Genomic DNA, 15,192 nt, shown 5'->3' with positions numbered 1-15,192 from the left:
GATCCACAAGTGTGGTTTGTGTCAACATCTAAGGTGGGTTGGTGGTACACAGCATTTCTATCAACCCCACCACTAATGCAGCAGTAAATTAAATGGGGGTTTTCCAAACTGCAAGCTGGGTTGAAGGTGTGTCCCATGTCAGACAGACTGGAAACCATTGCAATAGATTATGGGTGCAGGGAGCTGAACTTCAGTCAGAGAAGACTTTGCCCATTTTTGAATCTGTCTGTTTATACTTTGACACTGATAGCATAATATTATCTGACATGTTTATTTAAACCTGGCTTCCAGCATCTCCCACCCACCAAGCCTTTTATGACCCTCTCAGAATGACATGCCCTTTACAGCATTTCACCCATCTCATCTCTTGAAACAAGTGACATCCAGAAAGCCCAATCTTGTATATTTGGATGCAGGCAAGAGACCTGTGTGATCTGCTCCCAGTTAATCAAGGAAACCCTGCTGTATTCCCTTCATTAGCTGGGCAGTTGTACATTCTGATCGCAGCAACACAAGTAGACTTTCCTGCCTATCCCATTGAAAGGGCTGCTGGTGCCCACTCTAGCATCAGCCAGCATCCTGAGGAATGATCTGAACCCATAACCTCAGAGCCCAGAGGCTCCTGGGCTGCCAGCTGAGCCACATCACCAGGGCATGAGGCATTCTCAAAAAAATGAGAGATTGGACAGTTAAAGCACATAAATCCGACCCTTGGGCATGATGCATTGTTCAGGCACAACCCCTCTGCCTTCTGCATTCCAGCCAACCTAACCTAAAGTCTCATTTGCCGCTAGGAAAGGGCTCTGTAAAAATGTCCTTCGTCCAGGGCATTAAAGGAAAATGTCATGCCCTTTCCCTTCCCAGGAGGGGCTTTGGCTGGATGAACATTTGTCCCCTTTCCCCTTTCCTCCTTCTATAATATTTGGTTTCACACTGATTTTGTTTCCCTAACTAGATATTACTGAGCAATGCTTTACCTAGCATGCAGCAAATTCAAGATGATGGGAGGGTGTGTGCACTGTTGGGGGTCAGAGGGACTGGGAATTAAAAGTTGTTGATGTGAGGGTGGAGTCATGCAAATAACTCTGCAGTCAAAAACGTAGGAAGGGTGCAAGCAAGCAATACTAATTTACAAATAAGTGCACATAATTAGTGTTTGTCGCAGGACTCCAAGGATGGCCAATCTTTAAGTGTTAGGGCAATGCTTTTAATAGTTGTGTGGAAGAGGGAACGTAGGAGGAAGCCCCCTCAGTGTTTAGGCTCAGTGTTGTCTACACTGACTGGCAGGGCTGCAGGCAGGGAGTCTTTCTCAACCCAACTGGAGATGCCAGGGATTATTATGAAGATTTATTAATTGCCTACCATCCGTGTCTCAAGGTGATGTACAAAATACAATAAGAACAGCTAAAAATAAAACAGATACAGTAATAGCAGCTTTCCCCCAAAATCAAGTACTGTAAATAAAAAATATACTTTACTAACTGACCAATCGTGTCACAAAGAGCTCTGTTCTGCCCCCCCCCCAACCCAAATCCAGGCTAAGCCCATGATTAGACCTAATATAAATGAGATCACCCGGAAAAAGCAAGCTCACACCTCTTATTAAGTTTGTATACATACTTAAGGTACACACGTAAGAGGTTCGTTTTTAATTCTATTTTGGGAATGATTTATGTTCTTTTGTAGCTACGTTGTTTTATACTTTCTGGATGTCTCATGAACATATTATAAAATAGTTGTGTTCTGTGTTATAAATCAAGCACTGCTAGTTGCTTCTTTTTCTTTCCCAACATATTTCGTATCAATAAAAAATTCAGTGTGCAATTTTTTATTCTGAAAGTGTGGCTCAGAGAACCACTGGTCTAGATGGACTTTTGGCCTGATCCAGCAGGACTTGTCATATATTCCTCTAGATCCAATCTGCACACTATCCAATTGGAAGAGTAAGGCGAGTGGGGGCTGCTGCCCCTTCTCCTTGGTCCTGGCACTGCTCACTCACTGAGAGAGGGCAGGTGATCAGGCAGCAACAGTAAGGAGTAGCAGTAGCAAGGTTGGGAGTTTCTGGGGATGGATCCCCTTGTGGTGAGTGGGTCTCAGCAGGTGGCTGATGATGCTGACCTCTGAGAACAGCCCTGATCCCCTTATATGTGCAAACCACAAAAAGCAAGCTGCATCAACCATTCAGTTTTGTTGTTGTTGAGGTGCAGACTGTATGCTAAAGCAGCCTGTCATGCTCAATGGTAAAATGCCTGTAGCAGTACGATTGCAGGCTATCCTACATGGAAGCTTTAACATGAGTGATATGGTGATAATGCAATCCTGTGTACGGTGGCACTTGTACAGAATGGGCTGATCATAATCATGGCCATTTCAGGTAGGTTTCCATCTGCCCAGTGGGAGTCTGAACTGGCCTTAAGATTTTGGTTGTGCAGCCAAATTCTAGTCATTTCTAATCTCCAAAAGGGCTGCTGAAAAGCATGGGTCAGAACTGTGGCATGGGGGGGGGGAGATGGGTTGCTAAATAAAGTACCACCAGCGTGCTGCAGCTTCAGGGATGGGGCATAAGAGTCCCTTCAAAGCTCCACAATATTGCTGCCCGTGCATTTGGGAAGGGAATAAAGAAGGCCCCAGTGCTGCAAGTCAGCCTTCCAGTCCTCTTTACAAAGCCTCTAGCCTCAGGCTGCAAGGACCGCTTCTAACTGAAAGTAGAAAAATCTTTAGCACATCATTTCCCCCGCTAGAAGTCTGAAGAGGGAGGCACGATCAGACCTTGGCGTGCACAAGCAGCACTGCCTAATGAGACCATATGCAATTACTGCAATATGCCGCCATCACTTTCTGTCACACACAGCCGGGTATCACAGCCTCCTGAAACCCAGTCCGGCGGACAGACCAAACAATAAACAAGTGGTGTAACCACAAACTGCACACCGATTGAGTGGGCAAGGGTGGGGATGAGAGGCTGGGAGTGCAGGAAGGGGGAGGGCAAGTGTATGCATGGGGAAAGCAGCTCTTTAGCAGGAATGAAAAACAATATGCACACAAATACGTATTATCCATCCGCAAACACAAGGCCAATTTTAGTACAATGTTTTCAAATTGTAACAGCTCACACAGAGGAAAAACATTACATCAGAGACACCTAGATTAGAATAAAACAATCTATATTACGATGTAATCAAGATAAGACTATTGTCTGTTTGGATTTCTGCCCACTCCTGCTCAAAGATTTTTTTTCCCTGGGGGGAGCTAGGGAAATCCATGGTGGATTTTGTCTTCAAACACAATGTTGTTCGTACACATTTCTCCACAGATATATGTTCATCATCCTTAGCATCATTTATTGTTTCGAGAGCACTTAACATGTACTAAGCATTTTACAATAAATCAAAAATATTGGCCTGTAATGGATGGGGGGGAAGCTACACTTCTCTGGGTTATGGCATGATCAAAATTAAAAACATTAAGGCAAAACCTTCATTTCCTGTGCCTCTGCATAACCCATAGGAGTTTTTAGCATGTCTGTGTAAAGTTTTTCATGTGTATTTGTCAACTGGAAGAAAAGTGCTATGTCAGAATCGCCTCACAGCCGGCTTGTTCACACTTGGTGAAAACACATTTTTGGTTGAATTGTGCTTGTTCTGACTGCTAATGAAGGAGCCCTATTTCTTGATTTTTAAATTTTATTTAAGAGGTATTCATTTGTTAGTATAGCTGTCTCTCTCACCTCCTCGCCCACAAATACCTCTTAGCAAACGCGCAATTGTGAGACTGCTGCATGAGAGGATTGGACCACAAAAGGGGTCAAGAAGACTCCTTCCCCTTTTTGCAGCGCCTGCCCGGATCCTGGCCACGAGCTTTGGGGTGCAAACAGTTGCATCGATTTACATCCCCTAATCCTAATCTATATACTGTATTACGGGCAAGAAAGGTATATAATAATTCCACCCTTTGCATCCAGCCCTTTGCATCCGTTTCGGTGAAATGTTTGTCATCCTCCCCAGCCCCTCCCCGCGACAGAAATACAGCTGTGGGGAGCGCAGGGGGGACGACACACGAGGAGGCAGCTCCAAAGCCCCTGGGCTTGGCGTGTGCCCACACACCACCCGCCAGCCGTCATGCTCCTGCTGATGATGGATGAGACACAGTGAACGACACCTCCTGGAGGGGGTGGGGGGAGGCGGGAAGAGGAGCTGAAATTCATTTCCAAAGAGAAATAAATAAACTTGCCCACCCTGGGGCTGCCGTCACCGCTGTATTAGCCAGGCTTTAATTTCGTTTTTGATTTGATATGATTTCATTGCAACTCAGGTTTTTTTGTGTGTGGAGGGGGGGCGGGACGGTTGTGTGTGTGTGTGTGTGTTTGACCGGGGGGGGGGGAGAGAAGGAAATATCCTTGGGAGAAACGCAATTGGATCTGGTTTTGTTGAATGTGAGAAGAGCGGCCTCTCTCTCTCTCTCTCAATAGAAAGGAAAGAGGCTGGAGCGGGAGAGGCGAGGGAGGAGCCAGGAGGAGTCCGGCGTTGCTCCGCCAGTTCTGGGGGGGAAGCCGAGAGGCAAGAAGCCTGGAAATCTAGAAGCTTCTTTTCACTGTTGTGCAACATTAGGCCTTCCTTCACTCTTGACCTCCTGCATCCATCCTCAGTGGGTTAGGAGAGCTGACCTACAAGTACAGTGAAATTTGCTTTCTCTGGTTAAAACAGAGCAAAGTGCCTTGGATGTCCTATATGTGAGTGATGAAGTGCCTCAGGCCATCATGGATGAATATTAGGGCCAGCCTGCTTTCCTGCTGGAATTTTCCAGCTCTTCCTCCCTTTTGCTCCTCTAAGGGCCTTTGAGGTCCCAAGACTTACTCTATATTTTATGCAAAGAGCTTTTTAAAAATCTTCTCTCCTGGTTTTAATAAATCGAGGGATTGAATGTCAGAAGATTCAGGACCGATAAAAGAAAGCACATCTTCACACAGCACATAGTTAAACTTTGGAACAATGGAGGAGGCAATGTTGGCTGCCAGCCTAGATGGCTTTAAAAGAGGATTAGACCAATTCATGGAGGAAAAGGGCCTTTAAAGGTTACTAGCCGTGATGGCTATGCTCTCCCCCAACAGTTAGAGGCAGCCATGCTTCCAAATACCAGTTGCTGGAAATGACAGGAGTGCTGTCATGCTCAAATTCCGCTTGTGGGTTTCCCACAGGCATCTGGTTGGCAACTTGTGAGAATAAGATCAGAGGTTTCCCACTGGGCACTGAGCCAAGGGGGCGCCGCTTGCAACCGTTGTTGGGGTGTCCAATCTTTCCCCCTGGCAAACATCCTGTGCCATCAACAGCTGGGCAGATGGGGAACAAGCACAGCTTTCCTGGCACGGAGATACAGCTGTTAAAAGCACTGATCCTTGGAAGTGTGTGTGTGTGGCCAGAGTGGCAACTGAAGCCCACAGAGGGTGGAAGGGTTTGGTGTGGTACACAGTCACCCATGGAGCTTTCTTCGGTTAAGCAAAAAATAGAACTTGGTGAAAGTGTGCAAGGAAAGAAGGAACTCCGAGCTACCGGTATGTCAATCCCATTGTTCTCCCAGCTTTGGTTGCAGAAAGTCAAACCTGACTATGACTGCTTCAGTTCCAACTTCTGACCAGTAGTGGGCATAGTAGGAATCCAGTGACAGCATCTGATATGAGTTGATTTCAAACACTGATCTCTGGCTCACATCCTTTCTATGGGAGGATTTTCTGAGCTAACAACCCAGAAAGTCCACTTCCCCCTGCTGTCATCAACAAGCCACTATATAAAGAGTTTTCAAAGAGAATAGAGGGGATCATATAATAATCTGTAGGGATGGAATTACCAGAGAACTACAGAATGTCCTTATTTGTGTGTAGCAGAGGGGGTTGGGGAGAGAGACATCAGAGTCCTTCACACCAGTGATTGATTTCATTTACTTATTTGTAAAAGTATTTGTATACTGCAGTTTCATAAATTATCAAAGTAATGTACAACAATGATAGTACAATAAAAACCACACAAAAATTAAAACAGATCACTAGCTGAATATTTCAGAAAATGTTTTTCTTAATTGTCTGCATAAGCTTGGTGGCAAGGGAAATTTTTCAGCAAATGTTCAAAGGCTCAAACAGAATGTGCCTGCTGAAAAGCATTCCATAGGAGTTGGCCAATAACACAGAGAGCTCAGTTTTGTGTCAATGTCAGATAAGCTTCACCAACTTGGGTGACAACCAGGGACATTTCCACAGATAATCTCAGTGATCAAGCTGGGATATGAGGGTTCAGGTGGTCCCTAAGGCACCCTGGATATAAGTTGTTTGGGCTTTGTAATTTCATACAAGGACCTTTAGAGGCTATGCTGTGGTATCAGTGGTGCCATCAATGCAGAATTTTGTGGCAGAAATCCAAGGTACCATTCAGCAAGTTCTTGTTATTAGGGAGGGCCTGGAATATTTTGCAGCAGGTCCCAGACATGCCCCTTCCTCTCCTTTAAAAACTTTTTATTTTTACTTTGCTTAAAAGCAACTGGGTGCAGTTCTCATGAGACCCCAGCTTCCCACCTTTTTAGTTTCCTAGAGGCATACACAAAGATTAAAAAGCATATCCAAATTCATTCAAGTTTGTTTCATGGGCCTGTGCCTTGAGTCCCTTAAATACCTAGTAATGTTACTGAGCAAGGAGATCCCTCTAATGCAGCAGGGCTGGCTTTCCATATTTTAAATACACATTAACATGTAAAGAGCACACCCACGAGCACCCCCCGCCATACACAGTAAAAGCAGAGCCTAATTATCTAACAGTACTACTGTACTCTGCAGGGAGAAGATTCCCACTGTAAGCTCACCTCAGCATGGTTGTGCGAACATTTCCTAGCACTCTAAAGTCCTGTCTACAAAGGACTTGCCACTCCTCAGTCCTTGGCTCATTTGTGCACAGAAATCTTTGCAGCCACCCAGCAACCGTGCATTGATTGCGCCAATCTCCTGCCCATCCACAAGACAGATGCAGAGAACTGTGATCTCTGCACAGGTGGCACAGCCCATATGAGGGAATGAATGATATTGATGTGCCAAATCCTCAAAGACAACATGCCTTCTTTTCTGACACCCTGGGCGCTTCCAGACTGTTGCTATTTTCGGGTGGGGTTTAATCACATCCCAGCAAATTCAGGTCAAGCAATTATAGTTGTTTGGGATGTCTTGCACAGTGAACCCGCCCCCCCTCCAAATTGGACTTTTTGCCTTAAGGAAAGTGATGGGGAAATGCACAAGAAAGTGTGAGATATCACTTGCTTTAATGCAACACATGTAACTTCTTCACAAATCAGAAAGAATGCTCATTAAATGGCTAACATCATCTAATCTTCCTGCAACCAAATCAGGATAAATGCTCAATAAGGAGGTCATCTGAAAGGGCTGAATTTCCTACACCTAGATATGCACTTAAGCACCTGCACAGGAAGATGTATGTGCAGGTGTACCTACAATTATTCTAGTACACACTGAGAGTCCCCTCAGACAGGCTGGATGAGGATGATGGGGCAGTGCCCCATTCACCCTAAATGGTGATTTACTCATTGAATGTGTGGAAGGGGGTCCTGAATGATATGAGGAAGGAAGGAAACTTCAGCATACCAAGCCATAACTCAGTAAGGCCCTGATGTTTCACAGTATGATCCATTGAGAAAGGCAGCCATGCCCTTCACATCATTGCACAGAGTGCTACACAGCATGCTGCTCTGTCAAGGAGTATGGATCTCCCTGGTTCAGAGGGAAACAACGAGGAGCTAGTAAGGGACTAGACACAGGCGGCAGCAGCAGCAACAGAATGCCTCATCCCGCCTTGCCCTGGTGTCTGTCTGTGTTTCCCTCTTGGTGATGTCTTCATGAAGCTGCCAGCTGCACAGCTGTCAGGGCCAAGGGGCTGCATTCAACTCCCACTATTCAGTGCTTTTAAAAAAAGAGGAGGCCTGCCAGGCTCAGTTGAAGCCCCTCGAGCCCCCGCCCTTGGCACCTGATCGATGGGTTGAGTGACGGGTTTGTGGGGCTGGTGTGAGAAAACCTCCCATAGCTGTTCAAGCATGCAGCTGCTGTACCTGGCCCTCACCCCATCTATCAGCAAGGGTGGCAGGCAGCCAATCCTTTCCCCTCTCTCACCCCCCCCACCCGACACACACACACACACACATATATGCAGAATCATAAGGCAAGACAGACTCGCTCAGTCACTCTGGGGCTCCCCATATAGCATGAAGATTAAGTATGTAGTGGGGGAAGAGTGACATAGTTAGATAATTTTAGACCCTGGATTTAATGGACTTATTTCAAAATGTGGTCATCCAGCTTTGCTACATTTGGGGGACACACACGCACACGCACCATTCCCCTCCTCATTCTGCTGAACTTGGCCCTAGACTTCTGCCCCAAAGTCCTTCCTGCCCTGATGGCACTATTGGGTAAAAAGGTGGGGATCTGGGTCATGCTCATCAATGCACAACACTCTTCAGATTAATTAAACCAGAATAACTGGCACCTTCTTGCCCTGCTGTCACAGTCACTAATGTGGGTTAGAATCACCATTGCACATGTTTGTTCAATGCAACAGCAGGCAAAGGGCTCGCCCTTTTGCGACTTTTCCTGTTTATGTTGACCAAAAAAGGGCTAACAACTCAGCCCGAATGGTTCCTGACAATGTGCTCCCATGTGCTCTCAAGCGTCAAGAAGATCCCATCAAACTGTCACAGGTCTCATCAGAGAGCAAAAGAAAGCAGATCTGGAAAATCCTCAGCAATGCAGATATATGTGGCATTATCATGTTACAGAGCCTTCTGCTTCTGGGTATGGAAGATGCTGGTAAGGAACAATAATAGAAAGCAAGGGAACCCAATCTTACAGAGAGTGGTGATCTGTGAATTGTATCTACTCTCAGAGCAGGGATGAATCTGTCACCCTCCAAGGGTTGTTACTTTACCACAATGCCTTAGTTTTTAATGTGAGCTGCACTGGTCTGCCATATTTGGGGTGGGTGGGAAGACAAATGCCCCCCCCCCAATATGCTCCATATATATGCAGCCAGGACAGTTAGATGCCATCATTATTTGTCCTAATTAGCATTTCTTGAAGTCCAAATGGATGCCAGTATGGTTAAACACAAAGTCACTGAGGCTGTAAAAGGCAACCAGATATCCACTAAAGAGAAGTCTTGTCCAAAGAGGGGAGAACTGAAAGAGCCAAGCTCTGGCACATCATTTATGATAAGACAAGGCAAGCCAAGAATAAATCAGGGAAGAAAATCGCTAAACAAATTAAACTAATAATAAACATGTATTTAAATACACAATGATCAGGAAACCAGCTAGAGGCAATAGAATCCTTGGAAGATAAAGGTGTAAGAGGAATATTAAAGGAAGATGGGGAAATTGCAGGGAAGCCAACTGAATTATTTGCATCAGTCTTCACTGCAGAATGTGTTAAAGAGATCCCCACACCTAGAACTTTGTTTTGAAGTATTATGTCAAGCAGGTGTGTGAGAAGAGGATGGTTTATGCAGGAGTGGGGAACCTGCCACATGCTATTGGACTCTAAATCCCAACAGCCCTAGCCAGTGCTTCTCATTCCATCAGTCACTTCGTTGGAGAGCAGGAAGGATTTAAGTACAGTACTTAAACAGAAGGAATAACCTACTCTGCCTGCATGTTTGTTTACTTATTTCATTCCTTCCTTTGCAAAATGATTTGTTAAGTTCTGCAGTGGGGCAATGCTGGCAATTTCTTCATTTTCTGGACTGAACCAAGTCACTGCTCTGCCCAAACATTTGCCTCACGACAAAGTGAAATGGCAAGACTTGGTCCTGCACCACAAAGCTCACAGTATGAAATCAAGGGTGGCAGGAGGGAAATTGGAAGACTAGAGGGGACAAGATGATGCAGAAGTTGTCTGGCTCAAGACAAATGCCACTCCAGTGTGGTTTAGCTAGCAAGGCGTTAGCGAGCAGAGCAGTGTGTCTGCACAGAGGGAAATTGAGGACACATTGCCACTGCCTATAGAGGCAAGGATTGGATTGTTCAAGGACTGGGACAGATTCACAGGACACCAACAACGTTGTTGACAAATTCTTTTCCTTCCTTCCCCGCTCCCGACCTGGACTGAATGGTGATCAGGAGCCATTTTTGTTGTGAATATTATTATTTTTTGCAATGCATATGTCACCCATCTGAAACCTGACCACTCATATAGAAACAATTCACAAATAATTCTATAGACTAAACCGCTAAGCTCCAGGAGAGCCAAGGAATTTTACTTTGGACATCTCTCCATCCAGCTCACAATGTCAGTTTCAAACCTTCCTATTTGCCCTCTCTTTACCCCACCCAGGTGAGTAAGCAATAAAGATATTTGCAGAAGGCTAAAAATTAAAGGGGGTTGTGCTTTGCAACTTCAGGTGTGATATTGTCAGCCCAGTATGTATCTGTTAGTCTGGTGGCTTTAACTGTTTTGGGGACCTGCGAGTTTCTGGGCAGCTTATTGGTTCCTCAATGAGAAAGTCCAGTAATGACAGACAAAATTCATTGAAAGGCAGCATTTGGTTCACACGCAGACCAAGAAAGAAGCTCAGTAAGAATGGCCAGTGACATGTATATTGGGGGGAATGTGTCTACAAATTCATATATTAATGAAAATGACACATACAAATGCATTCTATTAGGGGAAATTGCATGCTAAAATGTGTACATTAGGAGCAATGCACTCTAAAAAATGCTGAGGAATTTAGGGATGACATTTTTTTTTTAGTTGTAGACATGTGGTGAACTATGATTGGAATAATTAGAAAAAGAGAAACCTAAATGGGAAGATTTGCTCACTCCCAGCTGAGGGTACATCTTAGATTAGAACACACCCTGGAATCCTCTGTGATATCCAAAGGTTCTCCTGTAGGCAGCAGTGTGGAAAGCATAGCTGTCAAGTTTTCCATTTTCTCGTGAGGAAGCCTATTCAGCATAAGGGAATTTCCCTTAAAAAATGGGAGAACTTGACAGCTATGGTGGAAAGTTCCCCTAAAAGATAGAAGGCTTGAAATATTGAAAAGGCTGAAGACCAGAAAACAGAGGGAGTCTTCTGGGACAGATGGGTTGGGGGAGTCCACTATCTGCTCACTCTGCCCCAGAGAGCAGTCAATTTCCCATTCAGAGTAGTGAGTTAAGAATAAGATACAGTAAATCTGGTTTTGATTCCAAACCCTGCCTACTCTAACCCAGGGAAACCTACTGGTAGATTTCAGGGTGCTTTGCAGTAGATCAGCAAGAGTTTCTGACTCTCACTTATTGAACAATAGTAGCACCACACTGAGAGTCCATTCCACCAACCAAAACAAACAAAACAAAAACAAAAACAAGCTGCTGAAGCCAAAAGGGAACCAGATAGAGGGCCTTCTCCGTAGTGGCACCCGCCCTGTGGAACGCCCTCCCAGCAGATGTCAAGGCAATAAGCAATTATTTTACTTTTAAAAGACAACTGAAGGTGGCCCTGTTTAGGGAAGTTTTTAATGTTTGATGCTGTATTGTTTTTTTTAATATTTGGTTGGAAGCCGCCCAGAGTGGCTGGGGAAACCCAGCCAGATGGGCGGGGTATAAATAATAAATTATTATTATTATTATTATTATTATTATTATTATTATTATTATATTATTATTATAAAAGGCTTGCAGGGGTAGGGGAAGCACAAAGGCTTTCTGAGGGTGTGTTTATATTATTGCTTTAGAGCACCATGAAGTTGTTTTCCCCCCTGATGTGTTTCACATCTCCCCCCACCCCCATAGCTGTTCACATTGCCATGGCTTCAATTATTTTCTGTTTGTGTACACACCAGGGGACATGGAGGGGTACAGATGTCTTTACCCTATGCAAAGGTGTTCACACCTTGGCTAGGGATGAACTAGGAATTCCTTAAGGACTCCAATCAGTGTAAAGCTGTTTTGAGAAACAAGAGACCAAAGTACAGGATATATATGCATTTTAGAAAATACATAAGATTAACATTAAGAACTCAGCACTGGAAGCACCATGAGTGCACAGGAAATGGAATGCAAACCCAAGTGTATGTGAAAGAAATGTGTGAGGCTCAGTTCCAGAACAGGAAACAAATTCCCGGACTTAGGTGCTCATACATACTCTGTTCCTTTGTTCGATCCCACCAGCTTGGATTGTGCACACCTTGTAGGTCACATTTTGCATCCCTTCCAGCAAGAAAATAGATGGGAGAGATGGTTAGAGCAGTCCTTTCTCTTGGAACTAGGGAAACTTCTTTGACAGAAAAAAGTAGCTATCACACTATCCAGGCAGGTTTCAGTTCTGCTGCCACCTCTCATTTCATAGTTTGACAGGTTCTAAAGTGCCCACTTTTATATTCTGGTGCAAAACAGGAAGGAGCAGAAGAGCCAGTACCTTGTTATGCAGAGAGAGTGTATCTCCTTTCCCCATTACAGGTCTGCATTATTCTGAAACTGTGCAATGCAGATGACTAGGGAATTGAGGTCCGTGTGTGTATGTGTGTGTGCTGCCTATGCAAGGATTGGATGCTATGAATCAGTCACATAAGCACCCCCCACCCTAACCCTGCACTCCTGACATCAAAGAAACGTGGGACAGACACTTTCAGGAAAACCTGCTTGTTCTAGAACTGCCTAAGCAACATGAGCTTGTCAAGAATACATTCTTCCGATTTCCCTCCATGCGTCATTACCAGGAACTGCATTTGCTGCACCATGTGCCATAGATAGCTACATCATCCAAGTCCAATTAATCATGTGCAGTTATAGCAAGTGGGCTTCTTGCTAGCTCAAGCATTTTCTCCAGTTCAGTTTGCCAGTTATCCCTCTATCTGTGTGAATCCTTATAAGACTTTCTGTCATCAGGGATCTAATCTCTCATACATAGCTGCCAATGCCCATTGGTTACTGCCATTCACCTCTGCTCTCCTAGCCTTGGGCTGCTAATCTCCCTTGGTTGATTTTACCTCCAAATCCTAATCCCCAGTCCTCTGATGTTCCATCCTCAGATAGTCAATGAATTACCTAGGACCTAGGTGCTTTCACACATTACATGATAAGAAGCACCTTTGAGAACCTCTCACACTATTCTGCACATGTGTGTATGTTGTTAATGAGAGGCAGAAAGCAGAGCAGAACCTCTCTTTCAAGCAAATGGACACCTACCCAAATGAGGTTTTACATTCTCATTACTGGAACAGGAAATGCAAAGCTCCATTCAATCATAATATATGGTTGTGAAAGTAGATCCCACCCCCCTTTTTCTTTTTTGCTGAAGTACTGGATGTTGCTGAGGGCTGGAAAGTCAGAACATGTGACACACAATTTTGCACCAGTGTGTTTCCAGACCCAATCCAAAAAGCAAGTATTGACCCTGAATAATCCTACTTTAAGATCAGCTTCTGAGGTCCTGCTGGTATGCCTGTCTGTAAGATCAATTTGGCTGGCAGAGATAAGGGACAGGGCCATCTTGATGGGGGTCCAATGGTTATTGAACTCCCTTATGAATGAATTATTCTTGGCCTCTATGGTATAGTCTTACAAAATTTCTTGTTTTCCATGCTGTCTTTCCCAGATAGTTTTCCTGGGCATCTGGCTTTATGATTCTGAGTTGTTTATATTTGTTTATTGGCATCCTTATGTTATTATCTAGATCTAAAATAAGGTATTCCACTCTGATGTATAATGCATCTGTTCTTCTGTGGCAGCTGCTTTGTGAGGCAGCCTTCAAATACATCCAGAAAATAAAGAATAACACCAAGACCTGTTTGACTCCTTGAACTTCCCTAAAAAGCTCACAGGGACACACAGACAGGATTACACTCTTTACTCCAGATTAATTAATCTGCCCAGAGACTTTCCCTGCTTGTTCTTGACCAGGGGTAGGCAACCTAAGGCCCGTGGGCCGGATGCGGCCCAATCGCCTTCTAAATCTGGCCCGGGAATCAGCATGTTTTTGAGTAGAATGTGTCCTTTTATTTAAAATGCATCTCTGGGTTATTTGTGGGGCATAGGAATAGTTCATTTTTTTCTTCAAAATATAGTCCGGCCCACCACATGGTATGAGGGATGGTGGACCAGTCCACGGCTGAAAAAGGTTGCTGACCCCTGTTCTTGACACCCACATACTATAGCAAGTGCCATAAGAGTACTTAGCTAAGGAACAAGTTGGCCTTGGCTTAGGCAGAAGCAGAAGCAGATCCCCACCCCCAGCCCCTTGATGGCAGGCACCAGATAGCAGGAGATTATTCGCTGTGAAATTAGTTGTAGGACAAAGAGGAAACAGATCCTCTTCAGTGCCCCTTAATTTCAACACTTTCCCCATCCTCCACACCTAGATTTACCAGCACATCTTTGGTTCTGTACTGTTACAGTCCCTCACAGCTCTTGCAAATTCTCCTTCTTGCAATCATAGCCCTGGGGCTTTATCCTTCTCCCTCTCTCTCTCTCTCTCTCTCTCTCTCTCTCTCTCTCTCTCTCTCTCTCTCTCTCTCTCTCTCACACACACACACACACACACACACATTTAGTCCATAGCTTTTATAAATGCCATCTGCTAGGAAAACTAATGCTGGGCTGCTGTAATCCCTCCCTATCCACTGAGCAAATGCCAGTGTCAGGCAGCTGCCACGTGTGGCATTCATTGGAGCAGGTTTTGTGCTGGCAGCACAGTCTGGTGAGCCTGCTACACCCACATTAGGGGCAAGAGGCGCTGAGGAGAGAAAGGAAGCAGGCACTGTCCCTTTACAGTAGCTCACACCTCAGGAAGTGGAAACAAACAAAAAAAAATTCCTTCCAGTAGCACCTTAGAGACCAACTAAGTTTGTCATAGGTATGAGCTTTCTTCTGCATGCACACTGAAACAGAAGTCACCAGACTCTTATGTATAGTCAGAGGGTGGGGAGGGGTATTGCTCAGAAGGGTGGTGGGAATGGGTGATTGGCTGATAGGAGTGGTAAACCTGTTGACGACTGTTAACGACTGCAATTGGTCTTGCAGGAAAAAGGAATTTTTTTTAATTTTTTTGTTTGACTACATCAGACCAACACAGTTACCTACCTGTACATCTGAAGAAGTGTGCATGCACACGAAAGCTCATACCAAAATAAAAACTTAGTTGGTCTTTAAGGTGCTACTGAAGGAATTTTT

The sequence above is a fragment of the Zootoca vivipara genome, chromosome 2 (assembly GCF_965207765.1).
Source record: "Zootoca vivipara chromosome 2, rZooViv2.hap1.1, whole genome shotgun sequence".
In the NCBI taxonomy this organism is placed as follows: Eukaryota; Metazoa; Chordata; class Lepidosauria; order Squamata; family Lacertidae; genus Zootoca; species Zootoca vivipara.
This window is presented reverse-complemented; position numbering follows the sequence as displayed.